The following is a 27860-nucleotide window of genomic DNA, read 5'->3' on the forward strand; positions in this document are numbered from 1 at the left end:
TCCAATGTATTATGCTTTTCAAAGGATTATGATATATACTGAGATTACATAGATGAAATAAGACCCAAAGGGTTTCCCTATTGAATGTATAATGTGGTGCCTGAGTACTCCTGGAATATATTACTGCTAAAGAAGAACAGTTCTTATGTATATAAAATGGAGTTTTTAGGATTTTAGGACAGTCATCCTTTGTGCTAAGGTATATAAGGAAGTTCAAGATATTTGTATGGTCAGTGAAAATCAATGTCCCATAAAGAGACTTGTAATATATTTTAATTGAAGCATTTTCTATATCTCCATTATTTTAGCTGTACTTTAAATTCTATATTTTCAATATGAAAATATATATGAAGTATTTTACTAGGTAGCCCATGAAAAAGAATGTGCTTCTATTGAGCATTGACTCATTAATCATTACATTCACTGCTATGAAAATACTTTAGTTTTCCTGCCAAATATTCTGTTTTCTGAAAACAGGCCAAAGTTTACCACTGAAAAGATAACATAGTTTGAGAAGCAAGACAAGACATAAAATTAATCTACTATATATTGAATTGATTTGTGAAAGCCATTTTATCTGTATTTTGAAACATATCTCCTAAATAAAGACAATGTGTATGTGGAATTAAAAAAAAAAATCCCACGGTGAGGTATTTTTATACTTTGTCTATGTCTAATTTATTAATCTGTAAATGTTAGCATTTTGATCTATTTTCCCCCAAATAACTACTAAAACTAAAAAAAATAGCTTAAAGTGGTTTTTACAACTTTGTAGAAATCAATATGAAAGTACAGCATTTTTTTCTGCCTGTTTTGATAGTGTCTTAGTATGTTTTCTTGGTTATAATAAAAATGCAAAGGTCTTCTACAAGGTTGTACTCTTCTTCTTATTATTCATTTTCTTCCTTTGTGATCATCTTAGACAAATTACTTATAATTACTTTATTTACTGAGTGGCAAAAAAAAAAAAAATTAAAACTCTAGACAATCTGACCCTATTCTTCTTCTCCTGGTCTGATTACATGCTATTCCACTTCACTGATATTACATTCCAGTGAAATAAGTCTACTTGTGATCCCCCTCATATAACATTCCATTTTCCTATTCTAAGCATTTGTAAAAGCTGAGTCCAGTGACTAGTATGATATCCCTCAATCATTTTGGAACCCTTACGAAAGGCTCAAGTACCATTTCTTATAATAAAACATTCCTGATTTGTTCAATTTTTAGCCACTACTCCAGCACTACTGTGTATTATGCATATACACTGACATGTGTATATGTTTATACATGTATGTTTACAAACATTTTTAGGTATTTATGTATTTACATATATGTGTGTATATGTGTGTATTCATGCACATGCATATCACAGTATATTTTTATCTATTTGCACATGATTTGTATCTTAGATATATTTGCATGTACTTAATTATTTACTTATTTTATCCACTTCAGCAAAAGCTCCCTGAGGGCAAAGAACATTTGCCTTGGTATTTTCAGGCATAGAACAATGCCTACCATATTGTATGTGCTTTAAGCCATTCTTCCTAAACTGAAATACTCATGCAATAGTTTCTGCATTTTCTGTTTACTTTTTTCCCAGATTTTTTCAGACTTAGAATCACAGAAATTAAAATTGGAAAGGGACATAGTGATTGTTTTATCCAACCCTCTAATTTGGAAGATGAGAAAAATAAAACTCAGAGAGACTGACTCTTTGAGAGCCTGTAAGTAGTAAGTAACAGACCTGGAATTTGATGCGAAGTTTTCTGAATCCAAATTTAATTTTCGTTTGACTGCACCATTATATATTTTGGAGTCAATGGGCTTAGTGTTGCCTAAAGGTAGCATAACTATTCTTAGGACATGGACAGAATAGGATTGTACTAACATTCTTGTGTCAGCATTCATGTCATTTTTTCCTTTATTCCTTCTCTTCAAGGCCAGGGCCAAAAGGAATACTCATTCAGGATGTAAATGCAGTCCTATGTCAGGACAGGTAAGTAAATTCTCCCCATTATAATTAAGTTCACAAAGTGGTTTTTTTTTTTTTTAAAGTTTATCAACCCACTCACTCAATATGAAAAGTCTGAGTTAAAATATTGAAACAGATTGATCATTTCAACTCTGTACATTTTCAATAGGAAATTTCACTGTTATGCGTGCGTTTAGAGAAAGCCTACAGATACTTTTTGTTTGAAAACAGTTTATACTGCTGTGATAAGGAGAATGAGAGAGAAAAGAAATCTAGTTTAGGTGTATTTCATATCTTTTTGGGAAAGCCCTTTTTTATTTATTTTCTGTATAAGAAACAGTTATTGCCATGGAGAGGGACTAATTGTAAGTAAATACATATTTAAATAGTTCTTATTTTAACACACTTAAGAGATCATGGGCTTTTAAACAGTTTCCACTTTAGATTAAGATGTCAGAAGGAACAAAACTTGCAAAGTGTGATATGAAGTATTCCATATGTTAGACTGGAATAATCACAATTGAGAACCATTACAGAAGCAGGACTGTTTTGCCTGAGGTTGAGTGACAGTACTTAATATTCAATTAAGAAGCCTGTTACTGGGCTCAGATGCTGATGCAAATCTAAAAGAGAGATTAATTTGTTTGACCCTTGTAACCCTGTAACTTTGATTTTATTTGGGACTGTGTCTAATACATTTGATGCAACCAAGGGATTCAACATTTCTTTATTACATGGAGATGTCCAGTTCCTGTTCACTCTAAAAGCCTACTTAAATTTCCTTGGGGATATTGATTTCTTTTCTTTTCTTTCTTCTTCTTTTTTTTTTTTTTGAAAGGAAACAAGCTCAGACAACCTTTAACCTACATTAAATCTTTTTTATTTGCTAACCTAAACAGGAACTAATCATTGGTGCAAGGGATTAACCTACACAAGAGACCAGATTATACATTTTAAGTTTTACTTTGGAGACCCAAGAGAATGCTCTTGTGTGGAATTGGATTAACCTTTTTGACACTTCTTCTAATAACCTCAAAGCTACAAGGCTTTGTCTCCTGACTCAGGGTGGGTACTCTTTTAGCTAAATGGATTCTCTATTTATGAATGAAAAAATTATAAGATTGACAGAAACATTAAGACAACATCATCTTTTAAAATGATTTCTCAGTCTGTAGGTCATGGAATTCAACAATTTTCAGTAAAGGAGATTATCTACCCTAAGCAGCCCTATCCAACTAGCTTATTTGTAATTATTTTTTTAATGTCTGAGTTATTTCTGAAAAATTTGCTAAGTGTGTTTTAGTATTACAGTTGTCATAGTCTCTGTGAATTCAATTTTAGATCCAAACACATTTATACGTTGCAAATGGTATTAAACTTATTACATTCCTGTATTTACAAAGAAATGTATAGTTTGTAACATTAACTTTCTTTTTTCTTGCCTCATCTATTCTTTAGAAAGCTTAAAAATTCAAAACACAAACATATTTCTTTCAATGAAATTCATCATCATTCATTTGTTGGAAAGACAGGATGAGGAAAAAAAAAGTGTTCTGTCTGGGATGGAATATTAACCTCTACATTACTAAAAAGAAGATTCAGTATTGAATTCTCTCCTCATATTCATGGCCAGAACAATCCAAAAAGATTAAAAAAAACAGTTGTAAATGCCATGTTTCAAATGTCCCACTTACAAAATAAGTCTATAAAGCCACACAAGATATTACCATTCAATAGGACTTCTATTATACTGGATCTTCTGTGGTTGGGTTGTTCTCTGTTTAAATAAGTTAAAATAACATAATATTTTGAAATTTCTAAAAGAGCTTTTTTAAAAACATGCAAATCTGTACATTTCCCACAAGAAAAACAGGTTTTCTTTCAGCATGTGCAACCACCTATTTTAAAATGTTTTCCCAGCATGATCTTGTTTTCTCATGTACATCTATAGAGTCGAATTACTCTTTTAAGTATATTTCTTTGCTATACGTTTCCATTAAGCTCAATATTTGCAACAAGATCATCAAATGTTTTTTCAGCATTAATTATCCTTTTCTCCACTATTTATTTTTCAGTCAAGAAAAACAAAGAAACAATTATTGCTGGGCCACCTACTATGGGCCTAGCACAATCTTAGACACTGCAGGAGTTACAAAATAAACACACGAAATGGACCTTGCTCTGAAGCTTACATTTTTACCAAAGCTGTACATGTAATTACCTTCTGGTCTAAAAGAGTTAATAGACTGAACATTCCCTTCAGTTTCTCTTTCTTGGTTTCAATCATTTGCTGACTGCATACAGTGAGAGAAAATGCTATTAGGGAAGAGAGGCATTAGGATCTACCCTTGGGATGCCTATATGTGGGCTTGTAAAACATGCATCAGAATATGGTGATAGATGGAAGGAAGAGTGTGCCTCCAAGATATTAAGGAGAAATGTTTGTATTTTTTTATTCTTGTCCTATATTTAAAGTGAATATGCTTCTCAAAAACTTTTGAAAAAGAGTTGATAACTCTTCCTTAATAATTCATATTTAGAGTGCTTTATTACAAAGCATCTGAATCATAAGACACATAGAAGTTAGCTCAAGGTCTCATCCCCATTTTACAGATGAAGAAACAAGCTCAGAAAAATAAAGTGGTTTGCCACAGTTTGTGACAGAGCCAAAATCCTGGCTCAAGTTTCAGAGCCAGCAGACCTGGGATCCTCTCACAATGAGGTGTTTAGTGCCAATATTTAAATGAGGCTCTTGGGAGAAAAGAATCTTTTGAGGACTGAGGTCATGTCTATCTAACAGAACAGGACTAAAAAATTTAGCTTGTTTAATCCTTTGGGGGTTGGTTGTCTTTATGTAATGCAATTTACAAAATTGGTATTGCTTATTTTTGCATTATGTGGCTCCAAATTATGGACCTCTCTGGCTGATGTTGAAGTCTTAAGTTTATGCTTTTGTTTGTTTCTTAACTTTTCATCATATTTATCTGCCAATGTGTTTTTTCTGCTGCTCTCTATAATAACGATCTGTGCTAGACAAACCAGGTGGTAGCTAAGGCTGGCACATGGTCCTACAATTTTCCCTGTGACATCTGTGTAACATGGTTTCCAAAGATAAAGTACTGAGTTTGGTTAAGTGGAGTTGAAAACACACAAACATTTTGTAAACAGAGAAGGATGGGCAAATGTGATGGATTGTTATGTCAGCTTTAGTAAGTTAGATTCCTAATAATTTTCAGTTTTTCAACCATATTTTTGTTTTTGCTTTTTTTGTTTGTTTGTTTCTGACTTTTTTTTATATTTTCACTTCAGTGGAATATTGTCTTGTGTTTTAATGTTTGTGTGGTAACGAGTCTCTTTAGCTTTAGCTATGTAGTCACTAATGATGCAGCTATAACTCATTTATTAAATGACATGAGACTCCATAATTTCTGCATCTAAAAAAATGACAATATAAATAAGATACATGTTTGTTAATTCAAAAGATAGTAATAGCATTTGCAACAATGTTTTGGAGTGATCTCAACTCTATTTTTTATGTTGAAGCCTATTTCCTTGCCATTTAGTATGACTTTTTGTATAGTTATGCTTTTAAAAAAATTACAAGGTGATTATTTTAAATATCAACAAGCTATGCTTTTCAAATGAGCTCATGTGTCAGACTATTTACAGATGTTCTCCTAATGGAGTATTCAAAATTCTGACTTGGTTGTAGAAACTCCCTTCAGTGTGATTTAAGGGCTATTTGACAATTTACTAAACAGAGAACAGATTCTGCAATGCATACACACACACACACACACACACACACACACACACGCACAGAGTCATGAAAAAAGGGAGTGGAACTTAAGTTGTATGGGAAATTTTATGTTTTTGTGGATTTTTAAAAATTATGGTCTATGTAAGCAAAAATTAAAAATAAAATCCAGCATTACTTCTGTGCAATTAAAAACTTTTATGTTTACATTACCAACAACAGTGGAATGAAAATCTTTTCACATATTGCGTGGTTTGTATGCTATCAAGAAGAGGGGAAAAATGCACACCTCATTAATCATTTTAACCCAGACATGATAAATGGTATTTAAAAGTATCTCCCAGGGTGCTAAGAAAAATACTGCTAAATACCCTGTTTAGTGATATCTGGCCTGATTTTTAGGCATGGAGTTAGGTTAATAGATTTCTTTTTAGTGAGTGCTTGAAAGGCTATGGCTGTGTTTAGTCAGAAAAAAGGTAGGAATGTACCTAATTTGACATACTACCACATAGGTTTTGCTTACAATTTTGCAGCTGTTCCTACTTTTCCAAAAAGCAACAGATATACTCCCACAATTACTTTTCCATAGTAGGTCACTCCCAAGAGACTGCTCTTTATAACAAGGAGAAGATAGATACAGAATTGCTCCAAATAATGTTCACACAGCTTCTGTCATATGCTACAAAAAGTGTGTGAACAAATGAAGTGATTGAAAATTCAATCCTAAAAAAATTTTTTATATAACACTAATGCAGTGGAAGAGAGTAAATATATTCCAATGTCACAATTAGCTATTTTTATAACAAAATATCTAAAGGTATTTAAAGGTAGAGAAACATAATATATTAATTATAATAAATACATTATATTGTTATTTATGAAATTAATATTAATATATGTATATATGTAACTGATTTTTCCATTCATGGGAGAATTGACCATATGTACTAAGAGTATTAAGCACACCTTCAGGAGTTCAAAAGCGAGAAAACATTTTACTTAATTAAATTTGGTAGAAATGATCCTTAAAATTTTGCATGTCAGAAATGCATTGAAAGACCTTCATATAATTGATATATTTACTAATTTGAATATAACTATATTATGGAATTTTTAGCCCATAACCATTTGCCTTTCTTTTATATCTGTTATCTCTTATATCTGTTTTATCATAGAGTAAAATAATTATATGATTCCTCATTGTATGCCATTATTTGATTATAAGCTATAGGAATTAGTCTCTGTTCTCCATATCCTAGTGCATCTGTTTTATGCATAGAGCTTTGCTCTAATCTTTGTAGGCTCCACAAACTGGAAGAGAGGAAAGTAGAATGGGAAATGGCTGTATCCTATCTGACATCTGACATCCAGATGACAATCTGCAGGGATGACTTTGCTTGGAAACATTTCAAGTGAATGTCATTTTTACCTTTTTCAAAATTCTCATGATTTCCAAGGACTTTGCTCTCTAGTCAGTACTATGCTTTTGTTGGAGTAAAAGCTGAAACTTCAACAATGCTTTAAAGTAAACAAAGTATTAGATTTAATTCTATATATGCATATCTAATATAGATTATATTATAAGTTTACAATTTAGACTTTGATATTCTTTCTATATATGAATTTATATAGATATAAGATAAACACATGATATATAAATATCTATCAGAGTAGTAGTTATGTGATAGTATATAATATGTACTATCACATAACTACTACTCTGATAGATATTTATATATCATGTGTTTATCTTATAAATATATATAATCTTATATTATATATATAATATATATATATATATTTATAAGATAATATATATTATCTTATAAATATATATATAATATATATATTTATATATGTGTATATATATATATATATAGAGAGAGAGAGAGAGAGAGAGAGATAGATAGAGACTTATTGACTACCAATCAAATATTCAAACTCATACATTGATATGCACATAATATCTACCATAGTCTTGTTCATAAAATATATATATGTAAAACATATGTATTATATATATTATATGCTTTAATAAAGTATAGATATATAATATTTACACATTTTATTTTAGTTTGTATACAACCATGCTATACAGTATGTATTACAGTGCCCCCCAACCCCACTATTTATAAGGTATTTACTCTAATACAACTCTGTCTATCTTTCTTTGTCTCTCTGTCACTATCTCACTGAATCTCTGTTCCACTCTCTGTTTCTGTCTCTGTCTTTGTCTCTGCCTGTTCCTTCTCTCCCCCCCTCTTCTTTTCTCTCTCCCCTTACTCTTTCTCTCTCTTTCTCCCTTTTCTATATCTGTACATCAACAAGCATTTATTAAATGACTGCTATATGCCAGACACTGTACTAAATACTGGACATATGAGGAAAGACTAAAGACTATCTTTACTCATAGTATGATGAGAGATAGCATGAAATTATGTGTAACCAATCTATATATAGAATGGATGGGAAATTATCAATAGAGAAGAGGTACTTGAATAAAGAGTAAATTGGAAATGAATTGCTGTGGAAGATGAGATTTTAAGTAGGACTTGAAGGAAGCCCAGGAAGCCAGGAAGCAGAGATGAGAAGGGAAAATATTACAGGCAAAGGGGACAGCCAGTGATGATGCCCACAATTGAGAGAAGGAATGTTTCGTTCAAGGGTTAGCAAAGAAATGTCGAGTGTCAGTGTCAGTAGATCACAGTCTATGGGGTAGGTGGGGCAGGTTGTATAAGGTATAAGAAGGCTGGAAAGTTTGAAGGGAAACATGTTATGAAGGACTTTGAACTCCAGAGGTTTTGAAAGTCAAATAGGCATGATGGAGAGGCACTGGAGTTTAATTATGAGTGTGATATGATTGGAGCTGTATTTTACCACGATCCCTTTCATAAGTGTGTATTTTAACTGTGACTTCTCATGACTTATTCCCTGAGACTTGGTTTCTTAACTGAGAAAAAATAGTTGAATTAGAAATCTAAGATTCTCTTACCTTCTTTGAAGTTTCATGTAAAGTTAATACTTTTTGTTTTTGTTGTTCAATCATTTCAGTTTTGTCCAGTTCTTTGTAACCCAACTCTATTTGGGATTTTCTTGGCAAACATTCTATAATTGTCATTTCCTTTTATAGACTGTGTTAACATTCTCTTTATTTTACAAATGAAGAAACTGAGGCAAACAGGAGGAAGTGACTTTTCAAATTAGTGTTTGAGACTAGATTTGAAGTCACGGAGATGTCTTCTTGATCCCAGTCTTAGCACTCTAGCCACTTAGCTGCCCACTAAGTAAGAACTACAGTGAATGGAAAACAACAATAGCAACAATAATATTAATAATAATTAATATTAATATAGACCCAAATCATCAGCATTCTTATATATCACTAACAAAACCCAATAGTTAAGAGTTACAAAGAGAAATCCCATTTAAAGTAACTACTGATTGTATAAAATATTTAGGAATCTATCTGCTAAGGGAAAATCAGAAACTTTATGAGCAAAACTACAAAATACTTTCCACATAAATTAAGTCTCATCTAACCAACTGGAAAAATATTAAATGCTCTTGGATTGGGTGAGCAAATATAATAAAGATGACCATACTATCTAAACTAATCTATTTATTTGGCGCTATACCAATCAGACTCCCAAAAAACTATTTTGATGACCTAGAAAAAATAATAACAAAGTTCATATGGAAAAACAAAAGGTCAAGAACTTCAAGGTAATTTATGAAAAAAAAATCAAATGAAGGTGACCTAGCTGTACCAGATCTAAAATTATATTATAAAGCAGCAGTTACTAAAACCATCTGGTATTGGCAAAGAAATAGACTAGTTGATCAATGGAATAGGTTAGCTTAAAAGGACAAAACAGCCAATAAATTTAATAATCTAGTGTTTGACAAATCCAAAGACCCCTGTTTTGGGGATAAGAATGCAGTATTTGACAAAAATTGCTGGGAAAATTGGAAATTAGTATGGCAGAAATTAGGCACTGATCCACACTTAACACCATACACCAAGATAAGGTCAAAATGGGTTCATGGCCTAGGCATAAAGAATGAGATTATAAATAAATTGGAAGAGCATAGGATAGTTTACCTCTCAGACCTGTGGAAGAGGAAGCAATTTATGACCAAAGAAGAACTAGAGATCACTATTGACTACAAAATAGAAAATTTTGATTATATCAAATTGAAAAATTTTTGTACAAACAAAACAAATGCAGACAAGATTAGAAGGGAAACAATAAACTGGGAAAACATTTTTACAGTCAAAGGTTCTGATAAAGGTCGCATTTCCAAAATATATAGAGAACTGACTCTAATTTATAAGAAATCAAGCCATTCTCCAATTGATAAATGGTCAAAGGATATGAACAGACAATTCTCAGATGAAGAAATTAAAACTATTTATAGCCATATGAAAATATGCTCCTAATAATTATTAATCAGAGAAATGCAAATTAAGACAACTCTGAGATACCACTACACACCAGATTGGTCAGATTGGCTAGAATGACAGGGAAAGACAATACGGAATGTTGGAGGGGATGTGGGAAATCAGGGACACTGATACATTGTTGGTGGAATTGTGAACACATCCAGCCATTCTGGAGAGTAATTTGGAACTATGCTCAAAAAGTTATCAAACTGTGCATTCCCTTTGACCCAGCAGGGTTTCTACTGGGCTTATACCCCAAAGAGGTACTAAAGAAGGGAAAGGGACCTGTATGTGCCAAAATGTTTGTGGCAGCCCTGTTTGTAGTGGCTAGAAGCTGGAAAATGAATGGATGCCCATCAATTGGAGAATGGTTGAGTAAATTGTGGTATATGAATGTTATGAAATATTATTGTTCTGTAAGAAATGACCAGCAGGATGCAAATAGAGAGGACAGGCGAGACTTAACTGGATATAAAGTGAAATGAGCAGAACCAGGAGATCATTATATACCTCAACAACGAAACTGTTTGAGGATGTATTCTGATGGAAGTGGATCTCTTCAATAAAGAGAGCTAATTCAGTTTCAATTGATCAAGGATGGACAGAAGCAGCTACACCCAAAGAAAGAACACTGGGAAATGAATATAAACTGCTTGCATTTTTGTTTTTCTTCCCGGGTTATTTATACCTTCTCAATCCAATTCTCCCTGTGCAACAAGAGAACTGTTCAGTTCTGCACACATGTATTGTATCTAGGATATACTGTAACCTATTTAACATGTAAAGGACTGCTTGCCATCTGGGGGAGGGGGTGGAGGGAGGAAGCGGAAAAATCAGAACAGAAGTGAATGCAAGGGATAATGTTGTAAAAAATTACCCTGGCATGGGTTCTGTCAATAAAAAGTTTAAAAAAATAAAAATAAAAATAAAAATATATATCCCTGTGGGGGAAAAATAATATGGACCCTACAAAGTACTAGGCACTGTGGACATACTTTATAAATTGTATGTCAATTAGGATGCCAGTATTTATTTTTATTAATGATTACATCTTTATGGAACTGTTTAGGGGACTTTTATTTTAATATTGATAAAAAAGGGGCAGTAGGAGGAAAAAAAGCCACTGTTTGATTGCCTAGTCTTTTTTTTTTTTTTGACAGGCTGAAATAATCATTAGGTGAATCTCTCAGTTACAAGGAACCTTTTTAAATTTGTTCCTTTACCAACAGTAATAGTATTCAGTCATTTTGATGAAAAAGCCTTGCTTTACCTCAGGCCATTGTTCTAGTCTTACTGCTGATATACTGATGGGAGAACAGAGATGCAAATCATGGCCACAACCTCTAGGAGACAATGTCCTTGTGCATCACAACTTGCTTTCCTGGTTGCAGAGAAGTGAAAATAGATGAGTTTGTCCTTCTTCTTTCAGTGTGTCTGGATTTCCCTTTCCGTGAAGGTCCTTGTAATACATAGCCTTCTGAGATCAACTTTTGTCTGTGATACTTAGATTTTCCCTGTGAGTATGCTAGGTAAACTAGTTTAAAAATCACAAAAGAATAAAAAATACAAACACACACAAATGCATCATTAAGCCTTTCCATGACTTTTAAAAATCTTTATGGAGTTAGGCTTGAAAGAAAAAGACTTTTCTGCTTTATTAAAAAAAAAATTCCTCTTATTTGATGATGAGATTTTCATCAACCTATCCTCTAATTCCAATAAATTGAATTTTGATTTAAGAATGATTCTGATTGGATTCATGTCCAAAGAAACTGTGCTGCAAAATTCCTGGAGCATTTTATAATATTGAAAAGTATTCTTAAATATACATCAATGAGGAAAAAAAAATCTAGAGGGAGCCTGATAAATCTAGGACAATAAGGGAGAGAGTTAGAATGTGTCCTATATTAAAAAAGATACTGCAAATCAAAGTTGAACTTTAATACTTCACTCCTTAGTGCTTTCTGAGATGTTTAATATTATTAAATAGTGACAATCTTCTAGTCTAACAGTTATTCTGGCATAACTAAAAGAGTACAACTTCATAAGGAGTTCATGTGTTTCATGCTAAAAACATATAGATGTGGAAGGAAAAAATTACATGACTTTATATCTGGAGAATATTTTAAAATACCATACATATGAGATAGCTAATATACTGAACCAACTAATCCAGTCTCTACTTTTTGGCTAGAGCATGCCAGTCTAACAAAATAAGATTAATGGGGTGTTAAAAGTCAGTCTGTGTGAGACCTGTCAGTTTTAAGTTGCAAATAGGATAACCTTTTTTGCTAAAATTGAAATTTCAAAATTAATGTGAATGAACTAATGGCTTAGGCTGGTTTTCACTGCTGAAAAGTCTGTTTGCTCAACTAGTTGAACAATCTATTTAGTTGGCTAATAGGAAAAAGCTTCAGGAAAGAAAGACATTTAAGGGAAAATAATATCATGAGGTCAGCTGCAATGGAGGAATGCCAACATTGAAATTTAGAGGCATGTAATTTTACTTATTGGACTAGCCAAAGCCCATTTATTATGGGTCAATACTAAGTACAAAAGAGGAATACACATCCCCTTTGTTATTTTTTTTTCTAAATCATTTTTTAGATTCTCTTTCTAAGAAAACTGAGGTGAGAATATTTTGTTTTTATGGAATACCTTAGCTCATGAAAAGACAAGTATTTTTAAAACCTAAATAACATTCAGATGTTTGTCTATATAATGTCAGACATTGAAATGCTTGGAAACATCCAGATGCGTGATGCCATTTCTTACTTTATATCCAGTTTCCAATGTCTCCAACCACAGAGCCCCATTTTTAAAGTCAATAGATCTAAATTAAAGCCCCAGATGTAATGCTAATTAACTGGGCAGGTCCTTTAACTTCAATATTTCTCAGTTTCTTTAACTGTAAAAGAGAAATAATCATATTTGCATTACTTTCCCCAGAAGGCAGTTGGGAAGAAAGCATTTTATCAACTTTAAAAAGTTGTAGATAAGTAACTTTTTTTGTTTAGGTGGCATATTATTAGATATAAGCTTTATCTAATTATGAACATTCATGCCTCCCACAATATAAGAAACAACAGGGTGATTATTCGCCCTGTAAAACATAATATAGTAAAAGTTTGTGCAAATCCTTATAATTTTTGAAGTGTTTTTTTTGTCTATTATCTCTATTTTCCATATTTTTCAGACAAGTCAATTAAGTTTCAGAAAAGTTATGCTCACAAAGTCATACAGTTATTACAAAATTTCAATATAAATCCAGATTTTCCAGTTCTTTGTCCAGAGTTTTTGCCAGTATAACATACTTTGTTACTTAGGAAATGTTGAGAAGATTAAATAACCCTTTTGTGATACAAGAGAACTCTTCTCAATTAGACACGTGATGATGAGCAGTAGGTCATCTAACTAGTATGAATGAAAAGGTATCTAGGTCCATAGCAACAAATTTTTTCATCTAATATAACCCATTTACTTCCCCAAATCATTTGTTTTGTTTGTTATTCTGCCAAGAATTTTACCATTTTAGCAATTCATCCTTTTGGATTGGCAAGAAACTTCTTGGTAAATGCAAATATTCTAAAAGATGTTGGCATATTGTGATTAATGTGCCTTCTTTCACACTTTAGTATGAATTTATTTTTTTTTTCCATTTAACTAATTGAGATGAGTAAAAGGGTAGAATATGAATTTTGTTTGGATGGATTTAATTTGGATACTTTCTCAGGCCTTTGCCTCTTTCCATCTTTTCAATCTCAATTTATTAGCCATATCTTTTGACTCTTGTATTATCCCTCTTAGTCATCAATTACTTTCACTATATTTTTCTGCCACACATACTTACAAACCACAGTTGGAAATTGTGTTATAACATTACATTACAAATACATATTAACTTAACTATATTGTGCCCTCACTATAATAATGCAGTCCTTCAATTATTCCTAATTGACTCCCCATCCTACCATCCACAGATGTAAACAATTTTTCTTTACTCAAGTCCCCCTGCAACTCCCTCTTTCTCTTCTCTCTTCTCTAAGGGACTGGAACCTTACTTTCCTGAGTAAATTATGGCCATTCTAGATAAGTTACTTTGTTATAAATTTCTTTATCTCAATCTCCATTGACACCATCTTTTCCTCTTTTCCTACAATTTGTGATGAAGAGATTATCCATCTTGCTGTCAATATCAACTCCTCTACATGAACATTTGAATTTGTACCTTCCCATAGAGGTCTTTTCTATCAGATTGCAATTATAATTTACCTACCTGCTAATCTTCAACCTATCCTATTTATAGGTTCTTTCCCTACTGCCCTCAAATATGCTCAGAGTTTCCTTTTTTCTTTTTTCTTTTTTTACCTGTTCAGTAGTTATTCAAGTTTCTTTTCTTTCTTTCTTTCTTTCTTTCTTTCTTTTTTTTTAATAACTTTTTATTGACAGAACCCATGCTAGGGTAATTTTTTACACCATTATCCCTTGCACTCACTTCTATTCTGATTTTTCCCCTCCCTCCATCTACCCTCTCCCCCAGATAGTAAGCAGTCCTATATATGTTAAATAGGTTACAGTATATCCTAGACACAATATATGTGTACAGAACCGAACAGTTCCCTTGTTGCACAGGGAGAATTGGATTCAGAAGGTATAAATAACCCAGGAAGAAAAACAAAAATGCAAGCAGTTTATATTCATTTCCCAGTGTTCTTTCTTTAGGCGTAGCTGCTTCTGTCCATCCTTGATCAATTGAAACTAAATTAGCTCTCTTTATTGAAGAAATCCACTTCCATCAGAATACATCCTTATACAGTATCGTTGTTGAGGTATATAATGATCTCCTGGTTCCTCATTTCACTTAGCATCTGTTCATGTAAGTCTTGCCAATCCTCTTTGTATTCATCCTCCTGGTCATTTCTTAAAAAACAATAATATTCCATAACATTCATATTGCACACTTTACTCAACCATTCTCCAATTGATGGTCATCCATTCATTTTCCAGCTTCTAGCCACTACAAACAGGGCTGCCACAAACATTTTGGCACATACAGGTCCCTTTCCCTTCTTTCGTATCTCTTTGGGGTATAAGCCCAGTAGAAACACTGCTGGATCAAAGGGAATACACAGTTTGATAACTTTTTGAGCATAGTTCCAAATTGCTCTCCAGAATGGCTGGATGTGTTCACAATTCCACCAACAATGTATCAGTGTCCCTGTTTTCCCACATTCCCTCTAATATTCCGCATTATCTTTCCCTGTCATTCTAGCCAATCTGACAGGTATGTAGTGGTATCTCAGAGTTGTGTTAATTTGCATTTCTCTGATTAATAATGATTTGGAGCATATTTTCATATGGCTATACATAGTTTTAATGTCTTCGTCTGAGAATTATCTGTTCATATCCTTTGACCATTTATCAATTGGGGAATGGCTTAATTTCTTATAAATTAGAGTCAATTCTCTATATATTTTGGAAATGAGACCTTTATCAGAACCTTTGACTGTAAAAATGTTTTCCCAGTTTATTGTTTCCCTTCTAATCTTGTCTGCATTTGTTTTGTTTGTACAAAAACTTTTCAATTTGATATAATCAAAATTTTCTATTTTGTGGTCAATAGTGATCTCTAGTTTTAATTTGGTTATAAATTGCTTCCTCTTCCACAGGTCTGAGAGGTAAACTATCCTATGCTCTTCCAATTTATTTATAATCTCATTCTTTATGCCTAGGCCATGAACCCATTTTGACCTTATCTTGGTGTATGGTGTTAGGTGTGGGTCAATGCCTAGTTTCTGCCATACTAATTTCCAATTTTCCCAGCAATTTTTGTCAAATACTGCATTCTTATCCCCAAAACAGGGGTCTTTGGATTTGTCAAACACTAGATTATTAAAGTTATTGGCTGTTTTGTCCTTTGAACCTAACCTATTCCATTGATCAACTAATCTATTTCTTAGTCAATACCAGATGGTTTTAATAACTGCTGCTTTATAATATAATTTTAGATCTGTTACAGCTAGACCACCTTCATTTGATTTTTTTTCATTAATTCCCTTGAAATTCTTGACCTTTTGTTTTTGCATATGAACTTTGTTGTTATTTTTTCTAGGTCATCAAAATAGTTTTTTGGGAGTCTGGTATAGTGCTAAATAAATATAGATTAGTTTAGGTAGTATTGTCATCTTTATTATATTTGTTCACCCAATCCAAGAGCATTTAATATTTTTCCAGTTGGTTAGATGAGACTTAATTTGTGTGGAAAGTGTTTTGTAGTTTTGCTCATAAAGTTTCTGATTTTCCCTTGGCAGATAGATTCCTAAATATTTTATACAATCAGTAGTTACTTTAAATGGAATTCCTCTTTGTAACTTTAACTGTTGGGTTTTGTTAGTGACATATAAGAATGCAGATGACTTATGTGGTTTATTTAAATGTGTGGATTGTTTCTATAATTTTTTAGTAGAATCTCTGGACTTCTCTAAGTATACCATCATATCATCAATAAAGAGCAATAATTTGATTTCCTCTTTGCCTATTCCTATTCCTTTAATCTCTTTCTCAACTCTTATTGCCAAAGCTAGCATTTCTAATACAATATTAAATAGTAACAGTGATAGTGGGCAACCTTGTTTCACTCCTGATCTTATTGGGAATGGTTGTAATTTGTCCCTGTTACATATGATGCTTACTGCTGGTTTAAAATAGAGGCTATTGATTATTTTATGGAAAAGTCCATTTATTCCTATACTTTCAAGTGTTTTTAATAGGAATGGATGTTGGATTTTATCAAATGCTTTTTCTGCATCTATTGAGATGATCATATGGTTTTTGTTAATTTGGTTATTAATATGGCCAATTATACTGATAGTTTTCATAATATTGAACCAGCCCTGCATTTCTGGTATAAATCCTACTTGATCATGGTGTATTATCCTAGGGATGATTTTCTGTAGTCTTTTTGCTAATATCTTATTTAAGATTTTAGCATCAATATTCATTAGGGAGATTGGTCTATAATTTTCTTTCTCTGTTTTCAACCTACCTGGTTTAGGTATCAGTACCATGTCTGTGTCATAAAAGGAATTTGGTAGGACTCCTTCATTCCCTATTTTTTCAAATAGTTTATAAAGCATTGGGGCTAATTGTTCTTTGAATGTTTGCTAGAATTCACATGTAAATCCATCTGGTCCCAGGGATTTTTTTTTTTTTTAGGGAGTTGGTTAATAGCATATTCTATTTCTTTTTCTGAAATGATAAAAGTTTTCAATAGACTTCACCATCTCTCAAGCTTTCTCTTTTTTCCTCAGGCAAACTTCTTGAAAAAAAAAAGTTGATTGTACTTGAGGTTTTTCTTTCTTCTCTCTTTCCATAATCCTTTGCTATATGGCTTCTAGCCTAATCATTCAAATGAAATGGATGTATCCAAATTTATCACTGACTATTTAATTGCCAGATCTCATGGACATTTTTTGTTACTTTCCTTCTTGACCTAAAACTGCATTTGAAACTATTGACCACCTTCATTTCCTGGGTACTCTCTTTCTCTCTTGTATTAAGTTCTTAATTATGCAATTTCCCATAAATATTTGTGATTGTTTTTCAATAAGCATTTTGATATTAGCACTAACTTCTATAGTCTCTTCTACAGAGATATACTCTTATTATCTTTTTAACAAAAAGTGGAATCATAGAGTCATTCTCTTAGGAATCTGTGAAGAATTTTAGCTGTTATTTTTGAAAGACTATTAAATGGTGATAGGTAATAAGAAGACAAAGAAAAGACTAAGACAGGAATTTTTAGTCTGCAGCCAAGACCTTAAATACATTTTAATAGCTATGTTTTAATATAATTAATTAATTTGTAATACTATATATTTTATGCAAAAATATTAGTCCAAGAAGAAATCTATAAACTTCATCAAACCTTCCAAAAATGTTAAGAACTCCTGGACTTAGAGAACTTATTTCCTGAGAGAACCATATTTAATTTTCATTTTGTAAAGAGATATAAATAGAATATTTTAGAAAATTCTTCTTCTTCTTCCTTTTTTTTTTTTTTTTTTTTTTGCTGAGGCAGTTGAGGTTAAGTAACTTTCCCAGGATTACATAGCTAGGAAGTGTTAAGTGTCTGAGACCAGATTTGAACTCAGGTCCTCATGAATTCAGTGCTGGTACTCTATATATACACTGTGCCACCTATTTGTCCCAGAAAATTCTTAAGAAATTAATTTAACAATTATTCTGAGACAATTGAATGTTGGGACTATGTTAATAAAATTGAGAGTTTAGAGGTTATTATAATGGTTGAAGAAAATATTGGCTATGGTCTTATGGTCTTCATGTATATATGTATGTAAAATATAAATAATTATATAATATATAGAACATATTATTATACATAATTATATGTTATAAACATTATATAATAATTATTATTTATATCTTTCTTTGATTTACTGTTACTATATACTTTGATGTTTATTTAAATCTAGGGTGTTATAGGATTTGATATATAAAGAGATCAGCAAATACTTGTGGGAAAATGGTTTTCTCCATTTTATTTTAAAAATTAGTATTCAATAAACTGGTATAAAAATTCAGTTCTACACTTTATTCTACTCTCAAATCTCTTGCCACCTTGTTCTAGCTCCAGCAATGTTTTGACAAATCTAGACTCTGGATTACTACCATCATATGCCTCCTTTACTCTTTTGTTGCTTAATGGGCCTGTATTTATTATGCTCACTTCAAATTTATGATGCATAATTTCTATTAGGTCCTCAAGATAGCAAAGCAAAAAATATTTTTTTTGCATCTTTCTAATCAATTTGCTATCCTCCTCACCACAACAGCTATTCCAAACTTTTTCATGCTTTCTTAAGCATCTCCCTTCATCCCTCCTTTCATCCTCTCACAGCTGACAATCTTGCCTAGTGTACTTCATTGAAACAGTTAAGATAATTTCCCTCCCATCTTTTCCCTCCTCATTTTATATCACTCAGATATCTTTTCCTTTATTCCTGTCTCACATACAATTCACCTTTCTTTCTAACAAGGTAAACCCCTCTACATGCATTATTTATTTTGTTATTTTCATCTTGTTTATCACATTATATTCTCTCTCTGTGTCCCCTCTCTCTGCCTCTGTCTCTGTCTCTCATATAAATTTTATGCTGTAATTTTAAACTATTTGAACCTATGATCATGTCTTGAAACCTATTTCTCTTAAAATAAAAAATTTGCTCAATGGACTGGCATATCTTGGGGTGTCTTTTGTATTGACTTGTTTTTAGATTATACTACTATTATTTTGGCCTCAAGTTGTCTTTGAAGAATAGATTTTCACAGAAATTCCAAATAGCCATTTTTATATATAAAAACACATTTTAAAAGTATTGAAACATGCCAAATAATCTAGTTTTGCACTTCTTTTCTATTGTTATGGCTTGGGGACAATTTTTCTTTTTCTAGTTCTTGAATATCCTTATCATTACTGGTTGAAGTCCTCTTAATTTTCCACAGGATTTTCTTACCAAAAAAGACATAGTCTCTTGCTTTCAACACCAGGATTAGTTTCAATTAATTATCATTTTCCACACAAATCCATGTGTTTTCAGTTTCATTCTTTTGAACTGTATGTTTTTTAATGAAATTATTTTAGTCAGAATGTAAATTCTGAGAGTTTAACTTTAAACCAGTTTTTCTTCTTATTTTATATGACAGTTTCAGCTAAATTTATTTTTGATCAGAAAATATGGTAACAGTACAACAGTAAAAATAAATTGTGAGCCATATCTGAGCAGGAATTTTATGATTCTTCTGGTTTTAAAGGGATTTGGAGTATGGATATGTTCTATGACTGATTTTAGAAATAAGTTAGTAATGAATTTAGAAAAGGCTGCAAAATCACACTAATTAGGATACAGGCTCAAGTTGTAGGTTATATTTAATTAAAATAAATATCAATGCTTTAAGGAGAGAAGGGATTTGAAAATAAAACAAACTGTGAAGGAACTACCAGCCATACATTTTAGCAGATTTCTTTTTCATTCTTAGCTTGGTACAAAATATTTAATTAACAATACATACTCTTAAATGTCCTTGTTAAGAAGCAAAACTAATCACTGAAGATATCAAAATAACATTACAGATTATATTTCTACCATGAGTATAGTTCATATCTGTCTCCAAGTCCTTCCACATTTTACTTAGACTTTTATTTCATATTCTTTCTCAGGCTTTAAATCTTATATCAGTCACTTGGATATAGAATAAAGCATTTTTTAGGAACTCCTTTCAATGTGAATCATGGACTCAAGGATGTATGCAAAGTGCACCTTTAAGTTTTAATAAGCCAGAAAAGTATTCTAATGCTTTCTTATGAGAGTGCTTGTAAAGTAATTTGATGTTTCAGCAGGCCAGTCTAACAGATGTAGTAAACCATAAGCTACCACAGGATAATATCCTTTTATTAACCATGGAAATATATCAAGTAATTTCATGACAACTAACAATACGAGGGATGATTATTGAGCTAATGTTTATTGCATTTGCACTCAACTCTATTCAGGTTTTTTATGATTACATTTCCTTTGAGTAAAATATTTTTAATTGAGAAATAGCAATATGTTTCTATACACATACATATTTTATAAATGTGTAGGTAATTTTTGGGGGATTTTCAAATCATATGCAAATTAAAAACTAGTCTAAAAATTCACATAAGCTCTATTTCTTTCTTTCTTCTAAGAAATTATTCTTTATTTCAAAATATGAACATTCCTGTAGTTTTAGTTAATTTCTTCTCATTGAATCATCTTTTCTTCCACTTCTCCTAACTCTACCTTTCTTTCCATAACATCATCATCTTCTTCATCATTTTCATAATTGTGAGGAAATCACTTAACCTTTTGTACTCCTAAGTTTTTTCATCTACAGAATGAGGACATTAGTGTGATGTGGACTGTTACTTTCTTTCCATAATTTTCCCTTTAATCTATGTCTTTTTTCCTCTTCTCTTTGCCAACTCATATGCTACAACATAAAAGGTTTCTCTCTCACTTTTTTCCTTTTACTCACTTTCTTTTCATTCCATTTAATTTAAGTTATTGTTATACCCATAGTTAATAAGAGTAAGTGGTTTACCTGTATCAGGAAAAAGAAAAACTACATGTTTTGATGTAAAATTAGACAAAAAGAACCAAAGCAATTGTCATCAAAAGTTCCTGAAATTACCCAGAAGTCCCTGTCAGAATCTCCACAAAAGACTCCCATTTCTATTTGCATTCCCTCTGCTCTCATTAAATGTAGTTTTCCTTAAGTACTAGCTTTCTGAGAAACTTCATAGATTTATTTCTCCTAATTTGTTTAACTTCTAGTATTAAAACAGTTACTTTCTCCTAACAAAAATATTATTACCTATCATCTATCTATCTATTTATCTATCTATCTACCTACTATTCTGCAAAGAGAATAACATTTTATTACAAATAAGCTAATTCACTGGGCCTCTCTATCATAAGTAGCTTGTTATAATAATAGCCAAGTTTGACCTTGCAAAAAGAGATGATGAGAAAATTTGCCTTTAAAAATGTTTTAAAAACACACAAAAGAGAATTGTAGTTGCATGTAGAAAGAGGAGAGGGAGGATAAGCAGTAAGGGAAGAGAGAAAGAAATTGAATTGGAAAAAGAAATAAAGAGAGACAGAAATACACAGACATAGAGAAAGACAGAGACATAGAGATAGAAAGTGACAGAGATAGAAACAAAATGGTAGAAAGAGAGAGAGAGAGAGAGAGAGAGAGAGAGAGAGAGAAGAGAGAGAGATGATAAGTAAGACAGCTTGAACAAGGAGAATGAGAGTTGATAATGTATCATTTTTTATTAAAAAGTCTCTTAACATTGGAGCAAGAAAGCCAAAGTAGTTTGTTTTGCTCTGAACCAGTGATCCACATTACTTTTAGGCCATTTCCACCTTGTTTTAGTTCTTTCCACTTATTCTTCACATTCCACAATTTCTTGTATGGATTGTCTTTCCCCATTAGAATGTAAATATCACAAGAAAGAAATTAGCTTGCTTGCCTATATTTGTAACTCCAGAGCTTAGGTGCTTGGCGAATAGTAAACATTTAAATGCTTTATCATTCACTCAACTCAAAATGCTTGTAAGATATTTTGGATTGAGTAAAATCCAAAGTAAGTTTTATCCAGCATTCTCTTCTGAAGCCTAGAAAAGATATGTATAGTGACACTAATCTACATTTATTAATGAGGAACTCAAAATAATTTTTCATGAAACTGTTATTTTGCATATACCTTTAACAAATAAATAGCAAACTAAATATGATTTCCAAATTTTTGTTTCTTTTTTTTCAGCTTGAAAAGTGAAATATTTCAATAAGCTTAAAAAGATTAATATTTGGCTATCTCCAGAAATATTCCTTTTTTAGATATGTAAAGAAGAAACTAATCTTAAAATACAAACTGTTAGAGATCAGAAATGACAGAGAATGCTCTTTGTTAAATGGTAAAACATTCAGATCCTAATGATGATCTTTCTGGTAGTCATAGCTGGACTAAAATATGTTTTCAGTGAGGTCATCAATAAACTAAAAGCATGCTTCCAGTGATATTTATTTTAATGTTTGACTTTTTTTTGCAACTATAAAAATAAGCAAGAGAAAGAACAATATTCAAAGTTTTTGTGAATTCTTCCCAATATCTCTTTAGTCTCCTTGATAAAGTCCATTATTATGAAAATGATTTTTCCAGTCCATATCTCTTTTGAGCCTAATATATTTATTCTCCATTCTCCTGTAATGAAAGTATTACATGTATAACTATCCAGTATTATCTTCCAGAAGAAGAACTAATTTGGAGAAGAAATGAAGTACTTTAACATGCCAGACTTCTTTTTTTAACCTTATAGATACCTGACTGTGAATACTGAGTAAGTTCACATGCACAAAAAATATATTAAACCACCTACTTTATTCAAAATGAATTTTCGATGAAAAAATTCATGAACAAGAGAATGAATTTTTCCTTGAAATTAAAGTCTCAAATTCAGAAGATTTTATATATATATATATAATATATATATATATATATATATAATATATATATATAGTATATGTGAATATGTGAATATAGTATATGTAAATAATAGAATATGTGAATAGAATATGTGAATGTATTTAAACATACACACATATATCTGATATATACATATATACCCATAGGCACACATATACACATTGATGAACATGTCAAAATTTTTTTTATTGAATTTTCTCTGTATAGGTTTTAAACTCAGTTATGATAGTTCTTGGGTAAATATCTTAGATGCAGATTTTGAGAAAAATGTGTACAACTTCCCTTTACTGTGAGAAACTTCAAGATAGCTTGTACCCAAGGATATATTTAATGATCCACTTTTACTAATTTCTCTTTATTTAAAATAACATAATGGAACTGAGTTTATGCAATAAAGTCAAGTTTAACTGTCTACCCAGGATTGTGCTATAGCCCTTGAAAACTTAAGCTGATTTTTGGGGGGGTTTGATTTATTCTCATAGAACTTGTACTTCTTGATTTCTTTTTCCATGAATGTAATTAATGACAACATAGTTTCTAATAATTTTAAGCCAAAATTTGTGATATAATGAGACAAGAGGAAACAGTATGTTTGAGTGGAAATTAGATTTGAAGACAGATAACCAGATTTGAGGCTCACTTTTTTCCACAGCTGTTTCTGTCAACTTAGGAAAATCACTTCTCTCTGGCTCCTCATTTGTGAAATGCAAATTGGTCTATATATACTCTAGACACTGTGCTAAATGTCTTAGAAATATTCATTCATCCTCACAACAACCTTGTCAAGTAGGTGCTCTTATTGTTTTAAACAGTTGAGGAAAATGAAGCAAAGGTTAATAATTTGCCCAGTAACTTAGGTCATCAGCTAGGTTTGAATTCAAGTCTTCCTGATTCCAAATGTAGGACTTTTATTTACTGTACTATCTTGCTGCTGAAGATGAGCTAAGATCCCTTCTGATTCCAAGTCTTATGGCTAATGAGCCAGATAGCATATACAAACTTTGATAGAGTAATTTGCTGCATACTGTTAAACCAGAACAAATGAAAAGGCTGTATGGTAGAAAGGAGCTTAGAAAATGAAGGCTTAGGTTCAAGTATCAGCTTTACTACTTATTTGTTGTTTTTCAGTTGTTTCAGTCATGTTGGACTTTTCATGGTCTCATTTGGGGTTTTCTTGGCAGAGACACTGAAGTAGTTTGCCTTTTCCTCTAGCTCATTTTACAGATGAGGAACTGAGGCAAACAGAATTAAACGACAGCTCATAAATGTCTGAGGCCAGATTTGAACTCATAAAGATGAATTTCCCTGACTTCAGGCCTGGCACTCAATTCACTGCTCTACCTAGCTTCCCTTACTGCTTATTAGATTAAGATTTTTTTTTTTTTGGTGGGGGGCGGAGAGGACAGGGTTGGGGATGAACTGCAAATTACACATCATCAGAGACAACCCATTGAATAAGTTCTTTTTCATTTACCATATTTCATTTTGTTAATGTGGCTCAGACTGAAATCTAGATAATCAGAAATGTATTCCAGTTATGGATATATAGTTATTAATATATACTTTTTCATCTATGTTCTCCTTGACATCACAAAGACATCTCATATTGAGATCTTTTCCAGAGTTTTGACCTGTCTTTGTTTAGTCTAGCAGATAAGGGAACAGGTAATGATAGGGTTGAAGCATGGAACTTGAAAAGGAAAAGGGTAGAGAGAGAGACAGAGATGGAGAGACAGAGAGAGAGAGACAGAGAGAGAGAGACTGAGAGAGACAGAGAGACAGATATATATATATATATTATATATATATATATATATAGTATATGTGAATATGTGAATATAGTATATGTAAATAATAGAATATGTGAATAGAATATGTGAATGTATTTAAACATACACACATATATCTGATATATACATATATACCCATAGGCACACATATACACATTGATGAACATGTCAAAATTTTTTTTATTGAATTTTCTCTGTATAGGTTTTAAACTCAGTTATGATAGTTCTTGGGTAAATATCTTAGATGCAGATTTTGAGAAAAATGTGTACAACTTCCCTTTACTGTGAGAAACTTCAAGATAGCTTGTACCCAAGGATATATTTAATGATCCACTTTTACTAATTTCTCTTTATTTAAAATAACATAATGGAACTGAGTTTATGCAATAAAGTCAAGTTTAACTGTCTACCCAGGATTGTGCTATAGCCCTTGAAAACTTAAGCTGATTTTTGGGGGGGTTTGATTTATTCTCATAGAACTTGTACTTCTTGATTTCTTTTTCCATGAATGTAATTAATGACAACATAGTTTCTAATAATTTTAAGCCAAAATTTGTGATATAATGAGACAAGAGGAAACAGTATGTTTGAGTGGAAATTAGATTTGAAGACAGATAACCAGATTTGAGGCTCACTTTTTTCCACAGCTGTTTCTGTCAACTTAGGAAAATCACTTCTCTCTGGCTCCTCATTTGTGAAATGCAAATTGGTCTATATATACTCTAGACACTGTGCTAAATGTCTTAGAAATATTCATTCATCCTCACAACAACCTTGTCAAGTAGGTGCTCTTATTGTTTTAAACAGTTGAGGAAAATGAAGCAAAGGTTAATAATTTGCCCAGTAACTTAGGTCATCAGCTAGGTTTGAATTCAAGTCTTCCTGATTCCAAATGTAGGACTTTTATTTACTGTACTATCTTGCTGCTGAAGATGAGCTAAGATCCCTTCTGATTCCAAGTCTTATGGCTAATGAGCCAGATAGCATATACAAACTTTGATAGAGTAATTTGCTGCATACTGTTAAACCAGAACAAATGAAAAGGCTGTATGGTAGAAAGGAGCTTAGAAAATGAAGGCTTAGGTTCAAGTATCAGCTTTACTACTTATTTGTTGTTTTTCAGTTGTTTCAGTCATGTTGGACTTTTCATGGTCTCATTTGGGGTTTTCTTGGCAGAGACACTGAAGTAGTTTGCCTTTTCCTCTAGCTCATTTTACAGATGAGGAACTGAGGCAAACAGAATTAAACGACAGCTCATAAATGTCTGAGGCCAGATTTGAACTCATAAAGATGAATTTCCCTGACTTCAGGCCTGGCACTCAATTCACTGCTCTACCTAGCTTCCCTTACTGCTTATTAGATTAAGATTTTTTTTTTTTTGGTGGGGGGCGGAGAGGACAGGGTTGGGGATGAACTGCAAATTACACATCATCAGAGACAACCCATTGAATAAGTTCTTTTTCATTTACCATATTTCATTTTGTTAATGTGGCTCAGACTGAAATCTAGATAATCAGAAATGTATTCCAGTTATGGATATATAGTTATTAATATATACTTTTTCATCTATGTTCTCCTTGACATCACAAAGACATCTCATATTGAGATCTTTTCCAGAGTTTTGACCTGTCTTTGTTTAGTCTAGCAGATAAGGGAACAGGTAATGATAGGGTTGAAGCATGGAACTTGAAAAGGAAAAGGGTAGAGAGAGAGACAGAGACGGAGAGACAGAGAGAGAAGAGAGAGAGACTGAGAGAGACAGAGAGACAGATATATATATATATATATATATATATATATATATAGAGAGAGAGAGAGAGAGAGAGAGAGAGAGAGAGAGAGAGAGAGACAGAAACAGTGAGGCAGACATTTACAGAAAGAGACACAGAAACAGAGAGAAGATTTTGATGAACACCATAGGCACCCAAGCTTGTGTTTCCTTATCAGAAGTTCTTAACTTTTGGAAATCTTTCTACGACTTTCCCAAACTACAGAAAAGACTTATTCGGTGGTGAATCTACTTCCATACCTGGATAATATTGCATCTACCATGAGGAGAACATAGCTTGTTCTTAGATTAAAGATAAGAACTTCATTTGATGGACAAATGGAGAAAAAGAGGGAGGATGCATGGAAGTCATTCATTATTTGTACTACTCATAATACCTTGCTTTACCTAAAATATGTTTTTATAACTAGCTAAAAGTTGAAAATAAGTACTGTTATACATGTGAAAGATCTAAAAGAAAACATTTCATACTTCTCTTTTTTGGAGCATGGCAAGAAGAAAGGGGACAGGAAAGTCACTGTAATATAACAGTAAATTTTCAGTATTCTGTCAGTTTTGTGGTACCAGATTTGGTGACTGAAGTACTGAAGTTTAGGAAAAGAGATAGTGCGATAATGCCAAAGTTGGGGCTGAAAAATGTAGAGTTTATGAGCCAGTTATTAATACCAGGGATTATTAAAAATTAACACAGATTGAATCAAGAATTTTTTTAAAATCAATAAACACTTGTTTGAACCAATTGATTTTATTCATTGATCACAAGATTTTTTTTTAATCATAGTGAAGGTATTGATTTATTACTCTAAATATCTATGTTTTCATTTTTTCAATTGAAATTCCATCAAGAAAACATCCTCTACTAATGCAGTTTGACAACTGTTTTGCAATGTGAAGTCTTGGAAAGCAGCCTTAATGTACTGATGGGGAAAGTGAATTGCTTAGACTTGCTTTCAGTCAAAATATGTCATTGATATGTCATGAATCCAAGTCCCCCTGACTTGGA

Source organism: Antechinus flavipes, chromosome 1 (genome assembly GCF_016432865.1).
Source record: "Antechinus flavipes isolate AdamAnt ecotype Samford, QLD, Australia chromosome 1, AdamAnt_v2, whole genome shotgun sequence".
In the NCBI taxonomy this organism is placed as follows: Eukaryota; Metazoa; Chordata; class Mammalia; order Dasyuromorphia; family Dasyuridae; genus Antechinus; species Antechinus flavipes.